The 10,647-nt window shown below is 38.3% G+C and overlaps 1 pseudogene across 1 annotated transcript; it reads right to left on the reverse strand.

Annotated features, from left to right (window-relative positions):
- Window positions 1-3,281: 3,281 nt before the first annotated feature.
- LOC306665034 (large ribosomal subunit protein uL18-like) lies at window positions 3,282-5,053 on the reverse strand (annotated as a pseudogene). The gene is made up of 2 exons: window positions 4,381-5,053; window positions 3,282-3,299 (listed from the first exon to the last, which is right to left on the reverse strand). The product of its transcript is annotated as a large ribosomal subunit protein uL18-like (transcript).
- Between the last annotated feature and the right edge of the window lie 5,594 nt (window positions 5,054-10,647).

The following is a 10,647-nucleotide window of genomic DNA, read 5'->3' on the forward strand; positions in this document are numbered from 1 at the left end:
TGGAATGACAGTGAACATGGCTTTCATGCAAAGCATGACCAAGGAGATAGCACCAAAAATCTATAAGTATTACTCTTGGGAGACAGGACTTTTAGAAAAAAAAATCTGAAGGTAGAGAAATCAGGAATGGTTGTAGATGTGACCATCAGAGAGATTTCAAAGTAGGAATACAGAAAATAATAGCAACCAATTAAGGAAAGGCATTCAACAGAGATTTGTCACACATCTTCCTTATTTGGGTATTGAAATAATTGCATGAAGTAGATAATGAGGTTCAAAGAGGTGAGTTACTTTTTTAAGGTTTGACTGCTAGAAGTGAAGCTGTAATTTCAACCCAGACCTCTCCATTCAAAAAACCTAGGAGGTTTTGATATACCAGGTTACTTAGGTAAGAAGAATGTTGTTAAGGGAAATCTAGAATGCTAATATCCAGGGTTTGGTTAGCTTCAGGGAGAACTATTCAGAGCAGTCGTAGAGGAGAGGATTATTTCTTTTTCAATGAATAAGAAAGCTAAACCTGAAATAGTGCTGACCCAAACTTAAAGCACAGGTAAAGTTGGAAAGAACAGGAAAGGGCTGGGGCACATTTTAGTTAGAGACCAAAAGAATGACCCTTCTACCCAGGGGAAGAGGCTCATTCATAAATTAATGACTGAAGTTGAGGCTTGGGCTTGAGATGGATGATTCCTTAAGAAAAACTGGAACCAAACCTGGGAGTGTGTTCTATATAAAGACCCTGGAGAATGAGCCAGCTGCAGAGGGCATTACTAAATAGGTCTTATTATTATTGCTTATTTCAGAGGTGAGGAAATCAAGAACCAAAGTCATTAAATAACTTGTCCAAACTACATATCCAGTGTATGGCAGACAGGATTTGAAACAGGCTCTAGAGCCCACTCTAGCACTGATACTGTGCTACCTCTTCAGGTGTTTGTTACCCCCTCTGTGAAGTATCTGACTCACCATGGCAGTTAAATACTTCATTATTTGGGTTCTTGCAGATCTAAGATATGTTTTCCTAAGTATTCAGATGGTTTCTTTACTTACCTTGCATTGTTGTCTGTCTTTTTCCACACAGATATGAACTCCTTAAGAGTAGGTTTGCAGCCTTGTATTCCTCCACCCTTCTACACCAGCACAGTGCCTGGAATTGAGAGACATTCAGTAAGGTTTTCTAGAAGATGATGTGCAAGATTATTGGTAATAAGTAACAGTGGCCAGCTCTGGCTTACTTAAACAGAATAGTATTTTACAGGCAGTTTGAACAGTATGTTTCTAAGTTGTAAGGGATTGCTATCATTTGAACTGTGTCTTTAAAGATGTCAAATCCAAATAGAGCAAGAAAAGACAAGCAGATACAAAGGCTCCTACCTAATTTATGGCATGATGTGTTAAGGGAATTTCTGGAAGCTTGACATAGCCAGCATATAAAGTATACCAACAGAGACAAAGCATGAGTGAAGCAGAGCAAAGGCTGAGTCTGATAAAGGAAGACAGAAACTAGGTTGTGGACCTTTATATATCTTTATCAGAACTTTGTTCAGAATTTATTTTAAGGGCACAGGGGAATCAATGATGACTTCAAATAGGGCAGGCTATGTGTCCAGTACACACAGGGTCTGCTGAATTGTGAGTTGCCTGAGACCTGTTTAATAACTTAGGATTGGGATTCTTTGCTGGGAATGGAAGGTCAGGCAGAATACTGGAAGATGGATGCTAACTCCTTGGCACTGTGGAGGACTCACATGAAAATTGCTAAAGAACTTATATGTGAGTCATTGTTAAATTTTTAAAAATGTATTGGTTCTTTTTTTAAGTTATATATGGCAGTAGAATCAATTTTTACATAACTCACTCCCCAGTACCTCTGTTTCCCCTCCCCTTCCCCGCCCCCTGCTCCCTTCCCTCTATTGATCTTTCTGCCATTTACATAGTTATTTTTTAAAATTAATTTCTTGTGAATGTACACAATGGTGAGATTTACTGTAGTAATTAATATATGTACATAGGCAGGTTATGGCAGATTCATTCCACTGTCTGTCTTTTCCCATTTCCCCTCCCATCCCTTTATTCCTCTTTTTCTATTCCACTGAAGTTCTCTTCTTTTTAATCCCCCACCCCATTGTGAGTTAATTTCCACATATCAGAGAAAACATTCAACCACTGACTTTTTGGAACTGGCTTATTTCACTTAGCATGATAGTCTCCAGATCCACCCATTTACTGGTAAATGTCATGAAGTCATTCTTTTTTATGGTTGAGTAATACTCCACTTCAGGCTCAGGAACTGACTTCCTTAACAAGACTCCTAAATGCAAGAAGTAAAATAAAAAATCACTAAATGGAATGGCATCAAATTTGAAAGCTTCTTCACAGCGAGGGAAATAATCAAGAACATGAAGAGAGAGCCTACCAAATGGGAGAAAATTGTTGCCACAACTCCTCAGATAGGGTATTAATATCCAAGATATATTTTATAAAGAGTTCAAAAAAACAACTCCAAAAAAAAAAAAATAGCTCAATCAATAAATAGGCAAAGGAACTAAACAGACACTTATCAAGAGAAGAAACTTGAATGGTCAACAAATATGTGAAAAAAATGTTCAACATCTCTAGCAATTAGAGAAATGCAAATTCATTATGCTGAGATTTCATCTCACTCTAGAGAGAATGGCAGTTATCAAGAATACAAGTAAACAAATGATGGAGAGAATGTGGGGGAAAAGGTACACTCATACATTGCTGGTGGGACTTTAAATTGGTGCAATCACTCTGAAAAGTAGTATGGAGATTCCTCAGAAAACTTGGAATGGAACCACCCTTTGACCCAGCTATCCTATTCCTGAATAGATATATCCAAAGGACTAAAATCAGCATAGTATCGTGATACAGCCACATCAATGTTTATAGCAGCTCAATTCATAGTAGCTAAATTATGGAACCAACCTAGGTGCCCTTCAACAGATGAATGGATAAAGAAAATGTGGTATATTTGCAAATAATGACTGCAACTTTATAGAGATGGATTTGAGGACACAACTGCTAAAGTGACCCTCAGAATCTGGAGGAGTTCATCAGGGAAGTCTCCACAGACCAAGTGAATCATAAGCTCGATTTGAAGGAAGAGGTTTTGGTTTGTCTGAGCCCCTCATCTTACCAGTGAAGGAAGGAAGGAGGGACCAGAGGAAGGGAGTATCTGGCCAATGGTTACCTTGTGGAATTCTGATGGCTACCTTCAGCTGTGCTACTCTGCTGCTTATCCTGTTTCTGCCACCCAAGCCTCAACTTGACTCATTTGGCTATAAGTCAGAGGAAACAGCCCAAACAGCTTCTGGGGCATTGGGAGGAGTCCTGATGAAAACAGCCAAGAATTCATGTACTAGATCCAGAGACCTTGTAAATGCTCTTCAACAATGCCTGTGTGTGGGCAGGTACTCTTTACGAGCTCTGTGAGGGTGAAACTGTCTTGTAAAGACTAAGGGCAGATCTGAAAGGAGAAAGTCTTGCTGTGGACCACACACACACATCTGCCTGTAGGCCCAGCAGAGAACAGCTGGCCAGCCTCCTCCTTGATCAAAGCAAACCACCTGTTGAAAGAAATTCTAGTGGTTTTAAAAGAGCATTTATCCCCCTGGCTATAAAAGTAATGCATCATGTTCATAATAGAAAAGCTGTAACATACAGGAAAATATAAAGAAGAAAGCAAAAATATCCTACTACTTGGACTTTACAGGTCACTAACATTTGGCTTATAGCCTTTTGGTGTTTCATTTATATATGTGTATTTATGTATGTACATATGAATTGCACAAATGTATATGTATATGTGTATGTGTATATCACATGTCTTCTTATGGTAAAACCTATACAGCATTAAATTTACCATCTTAACCATTTTTAAAAACTGTTTTGCCAGCAAGCTAATTGTCTTTACCTGAAAAATCTACATAGAAAATTGTTATTTGGTTTAGTTCTCAGCTGCCTGCTCCTGAGCTTGGAGGACACTTGCCTTCTTTTGTGCTACCTGCTCTTTCTTCTTGGCAAGGGACATTTTGGGATGGTTCTCTTCTTATTAACTTGTCTCTGGGGCTTCTTTTCATAGACTGGATCCTTTTGTATAAGCAGCATGAACTTTCTCATACATCTCCTCCACATCTGGAGTTACATTGTACTTTTTTATTTTTAATGTGTGTGTGTGTGTGTGTGCAGTACTGGGGATTGAACTCAGGCATACTCTACCATTGAATCGCACCCCCAACCCCATTTTTATTTTTTATTTTGAGACAGGATCGTGCTAAGTTGCCAGGACTGGCCTCCAACTTGTAAAACTCCTGCCTCAGCTTCCTGAGCCACTGGGATTACAGACACCCACCACCATACCCATCTGACATTTCCCTTTAGATTCTGAGAGAATTGTTTCTTGTAAGCATCTTCATCTTCTTCCATTAGGTAACGTATAATCTGCAAAGTTCTGACCCATGACGTTCATATCTGCACTGAGTTCCTTGCTTTCAGAATCATAACCAGGTAATCATTTAGTATTATGAGGGATAGACAAGCCTCCATCCAGAGGTCCCTTCTGGGTTCCAAAAATTTTATTGCCAGCAGCAGTTCTGGCAAAGTGGATCCCAACAGCAGGTGAAGGTACTGGGTTGACTATCAATGCTTTCTACATTGTATTCCTCTCTGGTCATCTCCACTTAGCCTTTCATAGATCTTCTCCATGTTGAATCTATTGAGAAGCCTTCAGGCCAGTATAATATGCTGCAGCATAATTTGTCAGTTCAACTTTCACACCATACTTTGGTAATTTGTGTGCATGTGCTGTACACACTATCATATCCCCTTTTATATAGGCATAAACAGTCTGACAGTGATATCTCTGTTAGTTACATGAACTGTCATCCTGTGTTTGGATGTGTTATACTTACTTTTATGCAGAATCACTGAGCATTTCCACACATAGTGATTGGTGTTAACCATGTCTTCTTCTAAATTTCACTTGGTATTTCTTAAAGTAGGTCTTCTTCTTGACAGCTTTGATAAATCCCATCCTGTGGCAAGGCTCAACACAGACCTGCAGGCCTAGCAGCACTACAGAAGGTGGGGAGGGGCCATTTTAACCATTTTAGTTGTGCAGTGCAGTTCTGTGGTATTAAGTACATCCATATTGTGACTACCTCCACCATTTGTCTTCAGAATTTATCTTTCCAAACTGAACTCTGTATACATCGAATAGAAGCTTCTCATTGATCCCTCCTCCTAGCATCTGGCAACATCCATTCTACTTTCTATATGAATTTGACCATTCTAGATACTTCATATAAATGAAATTATACATACAGTATTTGTCCTTTTGTGGCTAACCTATTTCATTTAGCATAATATCCTCAAGGTTTATGCACATCATAGCATGCTTCAGAATTTCCTACCTTTTTAAGACTGAATAATATTCCATTATATTTATGTACCACATTTCCTTATCTTTTCACCCACTGGTGGGACTTAGCCTACTTCTAATTTTTGGCTGTGAAAAATGTTTCTATAAACCTAGGTACACAAATATCTCTTCTCCCTGCTTTTACTTCTTTTTGATATATACGCAGAGCAGAATTGCTAGAGCATATGATAATTCTGTTTTATGTAATATACTTTTAAATTTGATAGTGTACTCAAGTTTGTATAATATTGTGACTATTTCTCAATGATATTATGAACTCTTAAATATAATTTTTAAAAATACTTCTAGTTTTCAAAGGAACTTTATTTATTTATTGTGCTGAGAATCAAACCCAGTGCCTCATACATGCGAGGCTAGTGCTCTACGACTGAGCTACAACCCCAGCCCCTCCTAAACAAAATTTTTAATGACTGTCTAGTATTTACTTCATTATTTTAGCATCCTATTCTTGAATATTTTGATTGCTTCCACATTTTCACCACTACAATACTATAATGACCATCCTATATATAAATCTTTGATAATTTATCCAATTATTTCTTTAATATGATAAATTCCTACAGCTGAAATTATTGTATCAAAAGGTGTGAATAGTTCTAAAGCTTTTGATGTATGTTAATAAGTTTCTTTTCATATAGTTTATTCTAATTTACTAACTTACTCCACATTTCTCAAAAAATAGTTTTTCAACATGGGGCTCCAGATAACTGATCTACCAACAACATATCTCTGGTCCTAGGTTCCCACAGACCTTATCAACCCGAGATTGTGGGTAGAAGAAGCAGAATAAAAGGAGAATTTGGGAAGTTTTATTAGAGGAAAATAATAGAAACTGGCAGTTTCTTGTGTATATTGGTAGGGTAGTAGGACTAGGCACAGATGAGAGAAGGGAGAGCATGGGGCACCAGCATTTATTGAGCACCTCAGCATGCAAATTGCTTCCCATATACTATTAATCTCATAACTATTCTATAAGGGAGCAGTTTTGATCCTCATTTTCCAGTGAGGAAGCTGAAGTGCAGAAAGAGGCTCAGGTTCAAAGTTGAACAGATAGCAGTTTGTAAAGCCAGGATTCAATCCAGGTCTGCTGATACTCTGACACCAGAGACTGGCATCAGCATCTTTCCACTACGTCATGATATTCTCAGGAGATGATCAGCACCCTGAGATACAGGAGGAACAGAAAGGTTTCAAGGTTGAAACAAAAAATCTTGGCATATTTATAGACAAATTTTATTATTAGTTTCTGGATCTGGGGAGACGTGAGGGTTGCCTATCTATGTTGGGATGATAAAAGGTGCCTGCATTTCCCCTGAAGAAGCGTAGGCTTATCATTTGTGGCATGCTACTGCACTAGATAAGCTGACTGATTTCAATAGATACCACGAATCATAGCAGAGCCACCTGCAAGCCCCACATCCACCTAGGAGGGGTGCTTATGTAAGGGCGTAGAGCAGAGAAATCAACAAACTAATCTGATAGCAAAACCCTAGAGAGGGGGCAGAAGACTGGAACCAGTTAAGTCAGAAAGACTTGGTCATGGGTGGAAAAAATATAAATCTGTGGTTTACCTCAGATTACTGCATCGATATTTAATTTTGGGATAACTAATACCCTGAGTTATGTGAAGATGTGACAATTTTTCATTGATTGTGAGTAATAGTATAATTATATTTTACAACACCAATTTGTTTGTCATAAGACAAACAAATACTTCAACAGTAGGCATGCCTACTGATCTTATCATGAAACAATAGCTGATAATTAGAGTACTGAGTTCCTGGCTGGTTTATCATGGAAAATAGAAGTAGATTTGAGTTGCCTGTTTTATGAGGGCAACTATGTGTTTGTTGTGAGTGGTAAGCTTTTCATCTGATGAAATGACAGATGGTCATTTGGGATGGGGAGTTTATGGCTCTGATGAGCAGATTGCCATTGCAAACACCAGAGAATGTGGCCCAAACAGCTATTCTCAGGATTCATGATGGCTGTAGTAAAGCCATCTGGAACCATATCAATCTAATATTAGTCTAGGGGGGTCCACAGGCAGAGGGCTTGGACTTTTTCAGTACAAGCTCAGATTCCATGGTTATTTCAGTATACTTTTTATTGTGTTTATTAACTTCATCGTAGCTGTTTGATGGGAAGAGAAAGTCCAGATCACTTGATAATAGGACCCCAGCACAAAACTGGTGTTCACATATATAAATCAGCAGATAGCATAGCATTTTTATTATTGGCGTTTATTTACCTGTGGGATTGGGATTGAAAAATAAGGTAGATTTCAGTCCCTATATAGGAATTTTCCTCCATGGATGGTGGCTTTTTCTTGGAATAAAAAAATATATATAACCTAAATTATGAAATGCATCATAAAACAACAGCAGCGCAAAAGATTGTTCTCATCATTGTGGCCCAGATTGTTTTAGTTTGTTAAATATTTGTCTCTAAGTCAGATACAGTCATTGCAAATGGTTGCCTTTGCCCTCTCCTAGCACACATACCCTCCATTCCTCTCCCTGAGTCCTGTGGAAAAACACCAGTTAGAGTTTGCTACTTAGATGCTTCTTATCTCACAGTCTAATAATTTTAAGACGGAGCAAGGTGAACAATAAGAAACTTTTTTCCCTGATGGACAGGACAGGAACTTGGGAGAAAAGGGACCTGGGTAGGTGCTACATCTTTACTTTGGAATAATACTGATTCATCCCTAATTCTTTTCTTATCCCTAATTCTTTTATTTGAAATGGAAATTCCCTAAATTAATATATGGTCAGAGCAGCTGCTAAAAGCTGCAATTATCCTTAAAGGAAGAAAGTTTAGCCCATGAGAGTCATCTGTACTCATCAAGGTCTATTGGAATCATTTGTAACTTCTCTTTCTTCTTCAAGCATTCTTTGCTTTTATGTTTGACTGTCCTTAAAGAATGGTTCATTCAGTTCTTAGCATTTGTTGAGGGCTCAGCATGCCATATACAAGGCATTAAATATATGAATTTTTCTATCCTTGCATATATATATGTGGAGACACCATTATTTTCTCCACTTCAGAGTTCAGATAATTAAAACAAGTATCGTGGTCAAGGGCACACTTCTTGTAAGGTACACAACTGAGGTGTGAACTCTGGTAAACTTGCTCACTAGTAAACAGTCCTAACCAACAAATTCTACTGATGTAGACTGCTCTAAATTACTGAAAATAATCCATGAAAGCTATTCCCTCATGAACCATGGTCATATCTTTGTATAATACACACACACATATCTATGTTTATATCTGTACATATGATTTACATACAGGTATAATTTATATATTTTACAGATAGATATATAGCATAGATATTGGTGTATCCATTTGCACATATACAGATACATTTTAAAGAGATATTTAGAAGGTAATATCCTTACAGAGGAGGGTCTAGAAGGGATTAAAGAATGATGGTTATTTCTGGGTAATAGTATTATTTATTTTTTGTATTCACCTTTTTGCTTGCATCTTTTATGATTTTTCTGTGATAAATACATAATGATTTGTAGTCAAGTTTGTGTCTCATTGTGTGGAACATTTAAAAATATGGATTGAAAGAGTTCCTGCCTGCTCAGTACAAGATTATACAAAGCTCAGGCAAAACTCTGGGTCCAGTATAGCACCCGACTGTTTGGTTACCTAACTGTACTTTTCTTTTCCAGTTAGAATAGTGACTTCTAATGCAAATGTTATTGTGTTGGCATTAAGACACTTCTCCAAGAAGCATTTCTCTTATGGGTGGCCCCCACTGCATCACTTTGTAATAAAGTTCTTTTCCAGAGAATCCCTAGACAAACTGGAACCAGTGTCCACTTCATATTTCATCCAGAGTCATGGGCCACAAAACTGCCTCAACTTTCTGCTTGGCACCATGGAATAGGGAGCTTCTAGCCCTGGAGAGATGTTCAGTGCTGTGAAAAGGAGGTTCAGGGGTCTCTTTCAGGCATGATGGGTAGTAGGTGGTGCTGCCTTGAAAACAGCCTTGTCAGTTCCAACAGGCCCCACACCCTGACTTTCAGCACCTCTGTGAAAACTGGGCCTTGTGGATCAGCAAGGCTCTCACCACATCTGCAGACACTAAAGGCAAAGCCATTTGAATGATCTAGTTTCTTAGATTTTTTCCCCCTCTGTCAATTTGGAAATATTTAAGAACAGGATATACACTCTCCAACCCAAACTCTGTTTTCTTTGTAGAGATGTAGCAAAGGGATCCACCATTGATTATTTGTAGCTCATATATCAGTGAGGAACACTGAGAATGTGCCACACACAGCTGAGTTGTCTGTATCAGTGCTGGGCGATGAATCCAGTGTTTCTATGAATGGCCAGGACAAGAGTAGGCCATATTCTGGTCTCAGAACCCCCTTCTGCAAGAAATATACAGACTGCCACTATCTGTCTTGAAAAGGTAGAGCCATGAGATGTTTACCTCCGTGCCTCTCTGTTGGACTACACCAGAAATGTGCTTTCACAGGTAAGATAATCAGGCAACCACAAGGCCGTCTCCATTTAGTGGAACCAAGTCCCTGGCAAATGATGTAGCTGTACAAATACTGGAAGCCATTTGCTAATGAGAGTGGATCTGTGAAGGGCACCCCCTAAACACAAAAGCACATACAATAAACTGTGTGGTTCAAAGAAACCTGGAGTTGGTCACTGTTGATGTACTTTCTCTGGGTGCTGCTGTACCCACCACCACACTACTTACTGAGCCTGTCCAATGTTTGATTAACATGTTCCAGGAAAATGGCATTAGTCTTAACTGTCACTAGAGGGCAGAAGTGTGATGTTCCTGCTCTCTAGAAATGGGAAGCTATCTGTTTTGCTGGGCCTTTGGGGTGAGCCCTTTGCCCCAGTATTCCTGGGAACAGGACTTTAGACATTTGTGGCTACTGTGACTGGGGCTTATGAGCTTTACAAGGAACAGCAAAAATGTATGAATCAAAAATAAATAGACATCTTTCTATAGGTATCCAAAAATTTTTTAAATGTGCAAAATAGAAATACATAAACATTTAAAATACCTAGAAATAAAACTTTGTAAATTTCATTTGTTGTTAAATTTAGTACTAATGAATTTTTTTACTTGTTAAGAAACTTTTAATATAGATTTTTTTTTTCCTCTCAAGTATGTGCACTGTAATTGCAAGGATATCATA

The sequence above is a fragment of the Sciurus vulgaris genome (genome assembly GCF_902686455.1).
Source record: "Sciurus vulgaris genome assembly, chromosome: 1".
Lineage (NCBI taxonomy): Eukaryota > Metazoa > Chordata > Mammalia > Rodentia > Sciuridae > Sciurus > Sciurus vulgaris.